Source organism: Trichomycterus rosablanca, chromosome 16 (assembly GCF_030014385.1).
Source record: "Trichomycterus rosablanca isolate fTriRos1 chromosome 16, fTriRos1.hap1, whole genome shotgun sequence".
Lineage (NCBI taxonomy): Eukaryota > Metazoa > Chordata > Actinopteri > Siluriformes > Trichomycteridae > Trichomycterus > Trichomycterus rosablanca.
The window spans coordinates 23,742,759-23,757,744 of NC_086003.1; positions in this window are offsets into that span (position 1 = coordinate 23,742,759).

Here is a 14,986-nt window from a genome sequence, read left to right on the forward strand (position 1 = left end):
TGCCAGTAAAAAGTCACATAAACACAATGCGATGCAGTTACATTTTAATGTTTAGGAATATTTATACTCTTATGGCTTTCTGTACTGTATGTGTGCAGAAACCCACCAGGCATTTAGTGAGAGACCATCAGTAAGACTTATAAACACAAGAAAAGTAACAAAACAAATGATCCAAAACAATTTTCTAATTATAATTTAAATCAGATACAAAATATCTTCTGTGCCTTACTTATTTTTTAACAAATAATTTACACCAAGTACTCTGACCAAGGTGTACTGTTAGTAACAGGCCAAACGGCATAAATATAATACTGGGAACTCATCAGTTCTAAAAGGCTGTTTGATTTGGTATTTAGGTTTGTATTTCTTTTTTCTGGTCATCACTACATTTAAGCATTCAAAGAACAATAGTGTTCAGAGAATTCTGATGAACTACAGCAGAATGAGCAAAACTGACATACTCCTACAGATAGTTTAAACAGAACATGTAAAATATGTGTTTTTGCCTGAAAATATCAATCAACCTATAATCCATATCATAACCAATGAGGCTTTTCAGAGAAACTGCTTGTGCACATCATGGTTTTACACATGAAATGCTTTTTCCTTGGTAAAATACACACCGAAACTGTCTCTTAAATACCTTACATTCAGCCAAAGTTCTGACTTTAATCTGGAGCTCAATAAGGACTCCTTTAGTTTATCTGTTTGTAGAAATAACATTATTAAAACACTTCTTTTACATTCATCTTAAATAACCACTTGATCCTGATCAGGGTCAACGTGGGTTTTGTGGCAACCCGGGAAGTCAGGGCCAAAGGCAGGAAAAAACCCTGGAAAAGACTACACAATGTACAAACAAACCAAAGTAAATAGAAACTATCAACCCCAAACACAAAATTAAATAAAAGGAAAATAAATAATAATAAAATCAATAGAATTTCAATTTAAAGCCATAATAAGACTGGTGCCCACACACAGACACAAGCACACAAAGGGCAGGACATAAATAAGGATGGAATACTACAGCAAAAAAACTGAAACTAGTTTCTAACTGATATAAGATAAATCTTTAAACATGTATTTTGTCTCAATAAAAAATGTTATGTAACATTAAGATGACACCCATAATTTTCTTGTAGTCTCTTTTTACATGTATGGCATTGAGCAGAAACTTGTATCTAAAGTAAACTGAATACAATGCCGTTGAAGGTTAAGGGCCTTGCTCTGGGGCTCAACAGTGACAATTTGGCCACTATACTTGACCTTCTGATTACCAGATCCGTACAAATCCAGTACCATAACCATTGAGCAACCATTGGTACACTTTTCATTATGGTAAAAATATTGTAAAAATTGCAGTCATTTGCTATGTACAGTATGTAGTTGTGTGATCACAAAAAATCTAAACCATGATCTTCCAACCTGAACTAATAAAATCAGTAAACAATTAATACCAACACCTCTTAAAACCCACTTAACATAAAACATATTCAAGTCGTTCAAGTTCCTGCTTTTAGCATCTTCTCCTATTCCATCATCCTGAACTGGTGAGTATATTTATTATCTGCTTTTTACAAAGTTCTGTCTTCTAAGTGTAATAAAATGTTACTTTAATACAAACATGAAAAAAGGCTGATTTGATTTGAGTTATGCTATCAGACTAACAGTTTTCACATGTTACAACTGCATATTCACGTGTTTAATTATGTCAGTTAGTAATTCCAGAGGAACCTTTATTAACTTATGTTCTAGTATTTTCCTGAATTAGAAGCCTGTAGGTCATCCAGTTCAAACAGCCTCAGATCTGCCTCATTAGTTGTCAAGGTCCTGGTGGTTTCAGTACTTGAGGGTGTGCCTGGACAAAAGACAGGCAGTGTGGAGTGTATATGGCTGGGATGTGAAGGGAGGGCAAAGGTATGGCACAAGAGGGAGTCATAACCGCGGTGGAAAATGTCTGTTGTGGCAATACAACCTCCACATACTGGCAGGTCTCTGGGTCAAAGAGCATTTTCCGTTGTGGAATCTGAGGCACGTCTACATAGAAGCAGTGGCCAGTTTCAGGGTCCAGCAGCATGTGTCGTGGATTCTGCGCCAAATTTCCTCCCATTTCCGGATGCAGCATACTGCCGCTGCCTTGAATGCTTTCAGCGCCCAGGGTCGTGATGAATGTTCTACACTGCTGAGTATCTGGTGCGGGCATTTTCAGTGTATTTTCTACACTTTCTGTCTGTTTAGATGAGCTCTGGTGTACAGAGTGTCCATCTACTATGCATGGCTGAGCTAGCAGTCTACCTTCCAGGGATAATGATTGCGTCAAAGGAGCAGAACCATTTGTTGTCATAGGCTGGCTGTGAGCTGGTGTTTGCATGAAAACAGGGCCTTGAACATAACTAGCTGTTCCGATATTCGGGGAGAGTGTCTGGTAGCCAAGTGGATTTGGTTTGTACAAATATGACGGGAATACTGGTGTTGGAGCAACAGTTAAGATGCATGCAGAGGGAGGTCCAGCTGAGTTCTGAGATCCTGAAGGTAGGCATGGGGTCTGGTGAACATATTTGGCTGAAAAGCATGTTTCATTTAAGAGCTTACAGCTATCCTGCTGATCAGAGCTTTCTGCAGATGAACAATGCTGCGGTCTAGTTGCCTGTGGTTTCCCTTGATGTTCAGCAAGGTTCCTCGGTTTCTCGTGTCCCAACTTGTTGGAGTTTGCAGACTGTTCCTTTTTGGCTATCTTATTTACAATATTACTTTTAGTAGGTGGTGGCATTCCTTTCCTGTTTGTTTGTTTCATGTTTTTGTTGCTACCTTGGACATCGGCTTGGCTGATGGCTGTTAGGTTCTTGTGTTCCTCTTGAGGTTTTGACAGGACACAACTGTTTGTCTTTGGAGCACTAATTGGCTTGATCTTTGATAATCCAGAATGGGGAATGTCGTCATGTGATTTCAGGTGAGAGTTTGCATTTCCTCTGGAGGCAAATAATTTTACCCTATCCAGTGCCTTGGGTGAAGTCTTCTTTTGCACATGTGGTTTTTCATCCTTAGCTCTTAGCCCTTGTGCTGCCTCACTAGAACCTCTAAATGACTGAGTGTAAATGTTTTTTACTAGGCTCCGTATATCCCTTACCACATGCACAGGTGCTATTCCTTTAAATTTACCAAGGCTTTGAATATGCAAATTGTCTGACTGCCCACGGAGGCTAGGTTCCTCCCTGTGATGCTCCTGGTCTTTCTCTGGATTACTCAAAGCAGACTGGGGCTTGACTTCTTCCAGTGTGCTTGCATCAGGATTATATGATGAGCAGGCTGCCGTTGGGGGACACAGTGTACTCTCCTTGTCCTCAACTGTTTTCTCCTGCTTCTCAGTGCTAGTTATGAACTGATTCTTTACATTCTGCTGTTTATGGGCTTCCAGTGCTGTGCAGCATTCCTCAGGTGTAGTTTTCACTGAGGCTAGTTTGCCAACAGCTCTGCTTATCACTGCACTCGAGTTCCGTGCTTTACTCTGTTCTTCAGTGCTCTGATTTGTGAACCATGCATCTTTACAAAGACCCAGCTTTTCATTTTTAGTGTCATTGGGGGTAGTAGTTTCATCGTTTTCTTGCATCTCAATCCTGCCCAAGGCACAGAATAGAGGGTTGAAGCCGTGTTTGGATATCAGTTTAGGTTGTGTTTTGGAGCTGACACTGATGTGTTCTTTGATATTTCTGCTTGTTGTTTCAGAATCCGAGGTTTGGGTTTTCAGTGTCGGACTCTGTAATAAGGGAGCAGAAGTCAAATAAGGAGCTGTCTGCAGGTTCCCTTGATTACTTTCAGTGCTTACCTCCTCAGTAGAAGAGCTCAAGTAATAATCATCATTACTGGCTTTGAGTGGACCAAAGTCTTGCTCAGTAACATCCCGAGTGCCAAGGTTCTGCTCGTGTTGCATTCTCTTTAAAAGTACACTTTTAATAATGCAGGATGCCATTTTGGTCTTGCCCGCAGTTTCATCCAGGGACAATGATTTTTGAAATTTCTGCTTTCGCTCTGTTTGATCTGACTTAGATTCTGATCCATGTGAGTCCTGATGAAATGCTGCAGGGGTGCTGTGCTGACGCTGAAGGAGGTCACGAGGCCGGCTGGGTGGTGATGGAACTTCAGGGAAAGCATTGTTTTCGCTGACATGAGAGTCCTCTCTTCTCTTTAGCTGAATCTGTCTCTTTGGCACAGTCTTTGCAATTCTGTTCATTTGTTCATGATTTTCCAAGGCAACATCAATGCATTCAAAACTGCTGGTCTCTGAGCATGCTGAAGTGTTATGGTCCTTTGTTGGCATCACTGGCAACTTAAATGACTCAGCATCTGTAGAGCAATCATGGAGATCTCCATCACAGGACAATGAAGTTGAGGCGGAATAATTAAAAACATCCATATAGTTAGTCTCTAAACATGATGATTTTGTAGAGTCTAAAGAAGTGAGGGTTCTCACATGGGTTGTTGTCTCAGCTGCTACTGTTGCCATTCTGGAAGTTCCTTTGATATTGTCTCCAGTGCTGCAGTGCTTTCTTGAGCTGCTGGAGGGTGTCGGTGGAAGCAGTGCAGATAGCCAGACTCCTTGACGACTCTGCTTTTGCAGACTCTGGGATACAGGAAGGCTCTGGGACTGGTGTTGGTTGCTAGTTGCAGGAATATGTTCTGAATAAGAACGTGGTAGGATTCCTGACTTCTGCAGTTTAGGTGTAAGTGTTGAGGTGCAGTTTGCAGGCAAGTTTCTATTTTCAGCTTTGAGTGACAGCTTGGCCTGCTCTTTTCCAACCCCTGTATCCTGCTCCTCCTCCTCCCATTTCAAATTGCCAAGGATAGACTTGCCACTGTCAAGTTTATAGTGAGGCTTTATGAAGCTTTGTTGATGTATTGCTGAGTCTTCTTTTGGTTTGATGCCAATCTGCTCTGCTTGATACATATCCTTGCTACACATCTGTGTTACACTACTTTTTGGGGCAAATCTAGGCTTTGTACCCCTGAAACTTTGAAAAGACTTTGTATGAATTCGAGCAGCATTCTTGCCTCTGAAATAATCCCATGGCATTAATGAGAACTCTGTCTTGGATAAGTTGGGTGATGGAGCACTGCCGGGCACAGCAACTACAGAATTAATATTTGTGAGATTGAGATTTAAAACAGTTATTTTAGTCTCTTCATTTGGGTGTAAAACCTCCTTTGTTTTGCACTCTTGCAATGGAACATAATTCACAGAAGAGATTTTTGATGTCTCTGAAGCAGCCTCAGAGTGAGAGGATTCAGATGAAGCATCCTCACATAGTGGCTCTGTGAACAGTATTTCATCCTCTGAATCCTCACTGTCCAGAGAACAAAGGGCAGTGCAGTATGAACTTGATGAGTCATCCAAGGCATCATCATCATCCAACCCTGGGATACTTTTCTCCTCATCTTCCCTTCCCTCATTAACTTTTTCATTAAGAGGAAGGGATGAGTGAACCACATCATTTAACATGTCATTTGCAAATGTCCTGGCTGACATGGTTGTGGGTTTGTAGTGTGAAAAGTACAGGCATACAATCTGAAATTAATGTCTTTGTTCCACTGCAACCCACAAGAACGGGGGGTACATCCAGACCTTCATAAACATGGGGTCATAGGGCATTCTCTGATCACCTCTGCTGAGTTATGTGTAACCTTCAGAAAGAAAAAAGAAGTAAAGTTCAGATTTAAGGTATCCTTAAGAAAGGTTATTGGTAAACCCCACAAACATTGAAATTAAACCCCACAAACATTGAGGAAATGGCTGATTGAAATTAGTTAGTTGGTTTTTGGTAAAATTGCACAGAGGTATCGATGCAAATTGGGTATTAATGCACAGTTTTTTTCCATTTTAAAATGAGACCACATTAGTGCACTACCACTACTGTTTACCAATATTGTTTATAGTGGTTGTGTGTGGTTTGAATACAGCAAATGCACAGCAATTGATGTTCTGGTCTAAATGCAGCCCATGTAACAAATACCAGGAGAACCAAGGAGTCTTCACAGAACAGTAGCGAAAGCATCAAAATTTGATATGGTGTGATATTTTTGCATGAGGTGGAAGTTTCTACATTGTGTCAGTGAGGTCAATCTTGCACCTCAGTCAACTATAGGGTTATAGGTAAGGTTTACTTTGGGGTTAGGGTTACATTACACTGGGTTTCAATTTCAATTCATCCTATATGTGTTCAGTGGGGTTGGGGTCAGGACTCTGGAGTTTCAACAGACCAAACTTATCACACCATGTCTTCAAGGACCTCAGTCTGTCCACAATGGCACAGTAATGCTGAAACAGGAAAGGGTATTTCTCAAACTGTTGTCACAAAATACAAAGCATATAACTTATGTTGCTAATGTAACTTGGTTTGGCCATTTAATAATAAATTGCTTAAATTGTTGTCAAAGTTGTAAGTCACCTTTAATAAAATGTGCTAAGTGCCATAAATGGAAATGTAAATAAAGTGTATTCAGCATATATTTTTACATGAGAAACCACTTTCCAATTAATACATTATAGAAACGACATTGTAGAATGTTCATAGACCCCAAAGCCAATTCTAACAGGACTACTTAGCATGTTTATTCATGTTTTATACTGACATTGTAAGAATGGTAAAGCTGTAAAACTGTTCCTGTGCCATTTTAATTATTATTATAGATATTTTCTATATATGTTTTTTCAGATGTACTTTCAATTTTTGATTAAATTATGTGTTCTTTAGGTTTAGTCATTTTGACTTTACATATTTAACCAGAAAACATGCTGTTACCTTCAAACATCCACTGTTTGTTTTTGCTTTTTCTGGGTATGTGAAATCAAAACTGTGAATATTCTTGGGTGACAGCTGCATGTACTGTACATGAAGCTCTCCTGCACCAAAGCCAACTGAAAAATCTCAACTGATCCAAAATACACACCTGTTATAAATCTTCAAAGCAGCTTGCAATGAAACTCTTGTAATTCCCAAAGCACTGGTGGAAAAAGAAAAGTAAAAAAGAAAAGCCACAAATGTGCTATGCACATTAAAATGATTTCATATTCACTCCTATAGTTAGTTTTTTTTTTATCTAAGACAAAACCCTGTCCTGTGTTACTATAAGTGCTGCAGAGGAGACAATTCAGACTGCTTTTTAGCAACTGAGAATTTGCTTAGATGATGGGATCCAGAATCCAGGCTCCCACGGGGCTTGAGGAAGCTGTGTGGCAGTTAGCTTTGAAAGCAGGTGCTGGTATGGCTGTGTATTGAGCCTACCTCTGGAATCCAGCTAGCATGGCCAGTCCAGTCATAGGGCCAGCTATATATAACTCACTCAGCCCCATAACACTATCATTAGGGAGATAAAGCTGGAGTTCAGAGGATAAGCCTTGGGAAATTCCCAAACTTCTTAATGACAGCTAAAAAAAGATAGGTGTCAGTGGTCCAGTATAAGAAAAAAATCGTCCAGTATTACCATGCAGCTGCACACACTGATACCAGCGAAGAGCAAATGTGCAGTGTCAGTGCAGTTTGTTGGGTAATACTGATTTTCATGCTATGAGATTTGAGCATACACTGCCTGAATAAGAGCTTGTGGTATCATTGCACACTAACAATTTTGAATATCTCAAATATGCATAGCCGCACACTTTCGACAGATTAGTGGGAAATAGCAACACTGTGGTGCTAAGTTGAGTGGGAGGGATGATATTATGCCCAGAAGTTAATGATATTTCACAGCTTTCATATTAGCTATTAAAAGTGATACAGTAATGTATTTTCTTACTACTGTATGTAAGGCTGTAAATCAAATAAAACTTTCTTGGCTTGTTTTTATTGTATTACCAACCCATTTCCCAAAAAAAATACAATAGTAGCAAAATTTGAATTAAAACATATTCAAATAGTTTGACTTTTTTGATCATATACACCAATCAGGCATAACATTATGAGCACTGACAGGTGAAGTGAATAACACTGATTATCTCTTCATCACGACACCTGTTAGTGGGTGGGATATATTAGGCAGCAAGTGGACATTTTATCCTCAAAGTTGATGTGTTAGAAGCAGGAAAAATGGGCGAGCGTAAGGATTTGAGCGAGTTTGACAAGGGCCAAATTGTGATTGCTAGACGACTGGGTCAGAGTCTCTCCAAAACTGCAGCTCTTGTGGGGTGTTCCTGGTCTGCAGAGGTCAGAATCTATCAAAAGTGGTCCAAGGAAGGAACAGTGGTAAACCGGCGACAGGGTCATGAACGACCAAGGCTCATTGATGCATGTGGGGAGCGAAGGCTGGCCCGTGTGTACCGATCCAACAGACGAAGCTACTGTAGCTTAAACTGCTGAAGAAGTTAATGATGGTTCTGATAGAAAGGTGTCAGAGTACACAGTGCATCAGAGTTTGTTGCATATGGGGCAGCAAAAGGGGGACCAACACAATATTAGAAAGGTGGTCATAATGTTATGACTGATCGGTGTATCATGTTGCTTTAAAATGCAAATAGGCCCCTTGGCATTAATGGTGCCCTTAGGCCCAAGATTCTCCTCAAAGCTGCTTTGCGCTGGGTGTGCCATTGTTTCCCTATGAGTAAGGCAGTACCTTGAAGCTGCGGATTTACCACTTTGCCTCTCTTTTATACAGCTTGCTGCTGCACTCCAAGTTCAGTCTGTTTGAACTTTGACCCAGTTTTCTGCTTACTCTTTCAAAGCACCACCCGTGGGATGCATTGTTTATATGACATAGTCAGAAGCGAAGCACAGACATGGCAGGAAACTGATTCTCATGGATTCACTTTAACCAGAACTGTTTAATTTAACAGTTCCAAGGCATTGTGAGAAATAATAAGACATGCCAACTAGTGAACTGTGGAAATAGAAATGTTAGGTTTGCATTTCAGATAGCAATCTTACATTTCCTAATTCTGGAATTACTTGTCATGGCGCCATAGCTCTTTAATTTTTATTTGACCTTTACAATGAAGTTTCATGAACCCACTATTTTTGTTGAGCCTTTATTTTGTCAAATGAGGACTATTACCTGATCATTATTTTATGAAATAGGGGTCTATATATGAATGTACAGTATGTGTGTGTGTATATATGTGTGTGTGTCTGTGTGTGTGTGTGTGTGTGTGTGTGTGTGTGTAAATTGATATATTTCTGTTTCTTATTTAGGTATTTTGATATTAGGTAAATAAATTCTTTACCTCGGGTTTGGGGCTCAGTTGAGTACATTTTGAATTCATGGCCACCTCGTGGTCAGATATTGGTAAAGCATCTGAAAAAAAAGTTTTGTTTCATTTCAAACGTCAATATTGTTAAACTCTATTTAAACCTGTTGGTGAACAGAAACATTAGGCTGAACACCCACATCATAAAACAAAGAAATAGGCTTCATTATTCCATAGTAAATAAGCTGAGATAAGACTTCATGAATACCTGTAAAAGAAGTATAATCCTTAACAGAATATATACAGTACAATTCAACAAAGCCGCACAACAAATACTTAGATTAAAATGAAAAGTATCAAATATAAACTTTAAAATAAACTGACCAAGGTAAGGCTGCCCTATATAGATAATATATTGCAAATACACTATATGGACAAAAGTATTGCCCCCCCCCCCCCCCCCCCCCCTTTATTTTAAATTTAGGTGTTTCAGCCACAATAATTGTTAACAGATGTAATCAATTTTCCAGTGCAGTGGCAGTGTCACATATGTTCCAGTGGTTTTTATTTATAACAGACCTGTTTTATAGTGGTTCTTGAATTACTGATGACTATGATTATTTAAATAGGCACAGAGAAGTCACTTGCTGTATTTAATGATAAGCACTAATAAAGAATTGGGAGGGAATTCCACAAAGTTACATTACATTATAGAACACACTAAAGAAATAATTTGTATAATTTGTATTTGTATTTTTGACCCAGCTTATTTGTTTTGAGAAAGAACTGTTGCAGAAATCATTATAATATGAAGGTTGCCATAATAGACATAACTACTTTGTCTCTGACTGTCTATAAAAAGATTGTATATCATTTAAACACATCAAAATGAAATGTTAGGTGTACCAGCCATATGCAAGATTATGTCAAAATAAAAGTTACCATGTTGCAAGATTTGGCACTTATAAAAGTATAAAAACAATTAATAAATATTAGTATGTGAATGCTGATGTATAGCACAACTGACAACATATGACTATTTTTGAATGTTTTTTAGGAAAAAAGAGGATATATATTTCCTTATACCTAAGACCAACAGTGACTTTTGTGATACAATAAAACTGTCAGTACTCATTAAGCAAATTAATGGTCGCTATGTAGTCTGAATGTATTACTCAGATGTTTTACCACAGTTGAGAATTTTCAACTCATACTTCAGTGTACCGGTTTTTCTATCGCTATCGGTTTTCTGCAACTGCGCATGTGTGACTAAACAAGGCTTGAACTAGTCTGCATTCTAACAAAACTCTAAGTAGGGTACTAGAAAGTGTATATAAAAAGTAAACGTTGTCTTTTCTATGCTAATAAACAATAACTGCTCTGTAAATTAAGACGCTGCCTCGGTTTGTTAGCTGAGATCTCCTGCTGTAGTTTGACTAATTAAGATTTAAAACATTTAAATAATAGAGATTTGAGAGTGACCTCAATGAAACCCCGAGATAACTATGCCTGTGTAACAGTTCAACTAATTATAAAAGTTTTTATATCGTCTGGATAATAAAATTGTAATTAATTACCTGTTTTAGTACATGCAGTGGCACTACTAAAATATAACTGTTTTCTGATATGTATTAGACGCATCTATTCTGCAGGTATTAGACGATTGAACAAACAACAGATTTATAATTACTCATTAATAAGCAACTATGAAGCTAATTGACAAGAAGTCTAGATTACTTTTTCAGTTCTTAGATAATGTTGATTAAAAATTATAATCTGAATCAAACAGAAAATAATTACTCAATGGTTGTTCATGGCTCTATTATCACTACCCAGCAAGCAACCACCACACACGTTGTGTATCCATTTATTTACAACTTTAGAAACAAAGGTTTAACAATGTGTCACTTTTTAAAACCAACATAAAGAAAAAACATAACCTTCTGAACCATGTGGGCTGCTGATGACATAGTCAGCAAACAATGTTCTGAATATTTAGTGCTGCTGTAACCTTGTATCCACCTGTCCCCAACATACCAAAGCTTTTTATTTTCACTAAGCACAGGAGACATTTTAATTTCTGCTTCGTTGTCTAAACGACAGATTGGCTGTTTTTCATTTTATTTTATTTATTTGTAATATTATGTATCTTGTGTAAACTAAAAGTGACTTTGAATGAAATGTACTTGAAAGTGGTTTTACTTGTGGTACGTATACTAAGGTGAACTCCTATAAGTGCTATTAAGATTGTTAAAGAAGCAGATTAAAATGTTATGATATTGCACAGCGACAATGTTACAACCACTGAAAGAGAAATCTCTTTGAAGTATTGAAGTGACCACTCCCATAATTATTAAAATGTTTCTTTATAATCACTTAGTGTTTATTTAAAGTGATCGTTTTCTTCCTAATGGACACAAATCATTCCAGAAAAATGTTCCTAACAGCAAAACTGAGCAACTAGATAATTTGGGAGTGAAGTATTAAGACCAGTTTTAGTTGCTGTACACATACACACACACACACACACACACACACACACACACACACACACACACACACACACACACACACATTTAAACACAAAAAACACTAGAGATAAGATGCCCTAATAATGTTCTTTGTTGTTTCTCCTGTTGCAAATATCTGATGAACACAATTAAACACTGATAAAAAAAAACTACTCAAATAAAGCAAGTGTTTAATATGCCTAAGAAATAGAGCTTGGAAAAAATTAAGATCCTTCCTGGCCATGCTATAGTGTTAATGTATCATTCAGGTATGTTAGAGAATTGTTATGAACAGATCTGTGTTTCTCAGACACAAACATGGACTAAATAACCAGTTGTGCAGTGAATTAGTTCTACCCAATATGCCCATATTTTATTGTGAACCAGGTCAATGAGGTGCTGATAATGGTAAAAAAATCTTCTTATGCACAATATTGCACATGTTCAGTACACACACATCTTAAATCTCTTGTATTTGGTGGTTCTTGAGCGCGCACGCGTGCACGCGCTCCTCCTTCGTTAAGCCCCCTCAGTAAGCGAGTCGGATCTGTTATTATTGTGTCCGCTGTGGCCGCTGGGGAAACAGCACACACGGGACGGCGAGAGAAAGAAGGAAAACGTTCGGCTTTCCAGTAAGTGTGACTTATTAGACACCACACTAGGAGGCCGGAGGATAACATGGTACATACAGTAATGTCTTTAATTTTAAAACAGCGTTTTTAATTCGGTTTTATTTCAGTGTGGATGAGAAACGCGTGGTGATTGGTACGGCCGCAGAAAATGCAGCAGGTCTGAAACAAAGGAGCGGCGTTTCTTCTCTCTTTACTGGAAACACACAAGCTGTGAGGTAAACACCGACTAAACCTGCGTGTTTATGCTTGTTCCTGGTGTATTTAGTACATATTGCTGGTTTTGTGTGGTCGGAGGACTTTGCTGTCGAGTGAAGTTGTGTTTTAAGTTTACTTTGTGGCGTTTGTAGCAGCGAGCGAGCGACTTGTGGTGTGTGTGTGTGTGTGTGTGTGTGTGTGCGTGTGCGCGCGCGCGTGTGTGTGTGTGTGTGTGGCACTGTTTGCCCTCGTCTCTTTAATTCTAGCGTTCAGTGGATTTTGCTTTAGGGACCTCGTAGCGCTTTTGTTAAACTGACCCTTATTCATGTTGAAAATGTATCAAAACAGGCATTTTTGCTAGTTTTTTGTAGTCTGAATACCATTACGGGGAACTTGGTAAACTTACAACTCAAACTTAAAACGAATTGAATAACTTTAGAAAGCTTCCCATTGAGTTGCAGTTAATATAACAGCCAATGCAACAGCTAAATGAGCCATTTTTGTCTTGTATTTCAAATGTTTTGGCTTTTTTAACAAGTTAAACTTTAGACTTTTAGTATTTTGAGGTATGTTGGGTCTAGGTGTTATGATTTTGATTCATTCAGTCAAGAGTTTCTACTAATGGCTTAAATTATATCACAATTTCTTCCTTATTTTATTTATATCACATGTAAATGAAATATTTAATATGGATTCAAGTAATTTCTAAGGTGTGATTTTCAAAAGAGACAAAATCCGAGGTTTTGCTCTTAAATTCTGACCCATGCACAAATCTTATTATATTTCAGTAACGGTACAGATTAAGTGAATCTGTTTACAAGTCATATTTTAATACAGTGAATTAGTGTGAATTAACTTTTTTGTTTTAAAGGCAACCACTATAGCACACAGTTTCAATATTTAAAAGAAGTCTTATTGCTTATTTCAGAAACCCTTACTTTTAATTTTTTTATATTGTTGTTCCACATGGTATCTAATTTCAGTTTCTAGCAGATAGTCTTTAAATATAAAGGTTATTTGAACACGTATGACATTAAACAGTTCAATTGATCATGTTTTATCATTCATTTTAATCATTTCAATCTTTTTGTACTTATTGTGCTTTTGTTAAGCTTAACTGTTGCAGAACTTTACCTTTCAGGGATTGATTCATGAGCTGTTCTTTCATGGAACACTTAACTTACATTCAGGAGCTCGTGTTAGTGAAACATACAGGCAAACGTTCTTAGATTCATGTAAATGAAAAAGATTTTAAGCCATAGATTCAGACATTTTAAGAAGGAACAGTAAGTTTTCCTTAAAAAGAAAAAACCTTGGGTCTATTCTGTAATTACTTTAAAAGCTTAGGTGACAAAAGTCATAAAGTTAAAGGGTTGAATGTAATGATGTGGTACCTCACACAGACTAAGAAGTTTGTGATTTTTAAATGTACTTGTTTGCATTAAGTTGCTTAAGGTAACATTGTCATAATGCTGAAAAAGTAGTGACAAAAACCTTTTTTGAGAGACTTGGTGAACTTGAGCTGCAAATGAATGGCACAACTCCACAGTTAAATAAACTAAAAACAACCAAATCAGAAATTTATAATTTAAAGAAAGGAGTGATGCAGGAAATCTTTCTGTTGCGTGCTTATTATTATCTGCTTAAGAGACAACACTGCTGTGTTTTATTATTATACAATGTGTGTTAATTTGCAAAACCTTCATATTACATTGCATTTAAATATGCCATCAACTAAGTTGGCTCCAGTAATTACATTGTATTGTGTTTTAAAATTTAGCATTTTAAGTAAAAGGAAACGGGATACATTTAGATAATTCTTTTAAAGAGTTCATTTTATAGTGGTTTGGAATGTATTTGTTTACTTAAATTTGATTGCAAGTCCATTGTGTGTGTTTGAAGTAAATTCTAAGGAAATGACCAAATCCTTTTGCATATCTGATTGAATACCTAATGGTAGCATTGGTAACATCAATAATAATGAAATGCATTAAAGTGCTGTGGTGGTGAATGTGAATATGTAGCATTTACAGTAGTAACAAGCAGAGAGTTACCTCAAGTGCTTATAGGCCTCCACCAGTAAATAAGTTTTTAAAAAATCTCCAACTAAATTGATATTTTAAACATATATACACAATATACTTTAGCCAACTTGTAAACTAGGTTTATGGTTCTAGACATCACAGCTAATTATTATTAATTTGCTAAAAAAAAAACAAAGAAGGTGAACTGCACAAATATAATGTAATACTAACATTTTGTCAGGCTCTTTGTGCATTCTGTTTAATGTAGTCACAGTATACTTTAGACCTATATTCCAGGGAAGTAAAATATTTTTTCAGCTGAATGAATAATTATGCTAATCAGGGTTTCAGTTGTGAATAATCAGTGATTGTAATTTTATCCATTACAAGCCATTAGTCAATGCTTAACATGGTGTGTGTTATTTCAGGCTGAGGGCCTTGCTGGATGGAAAG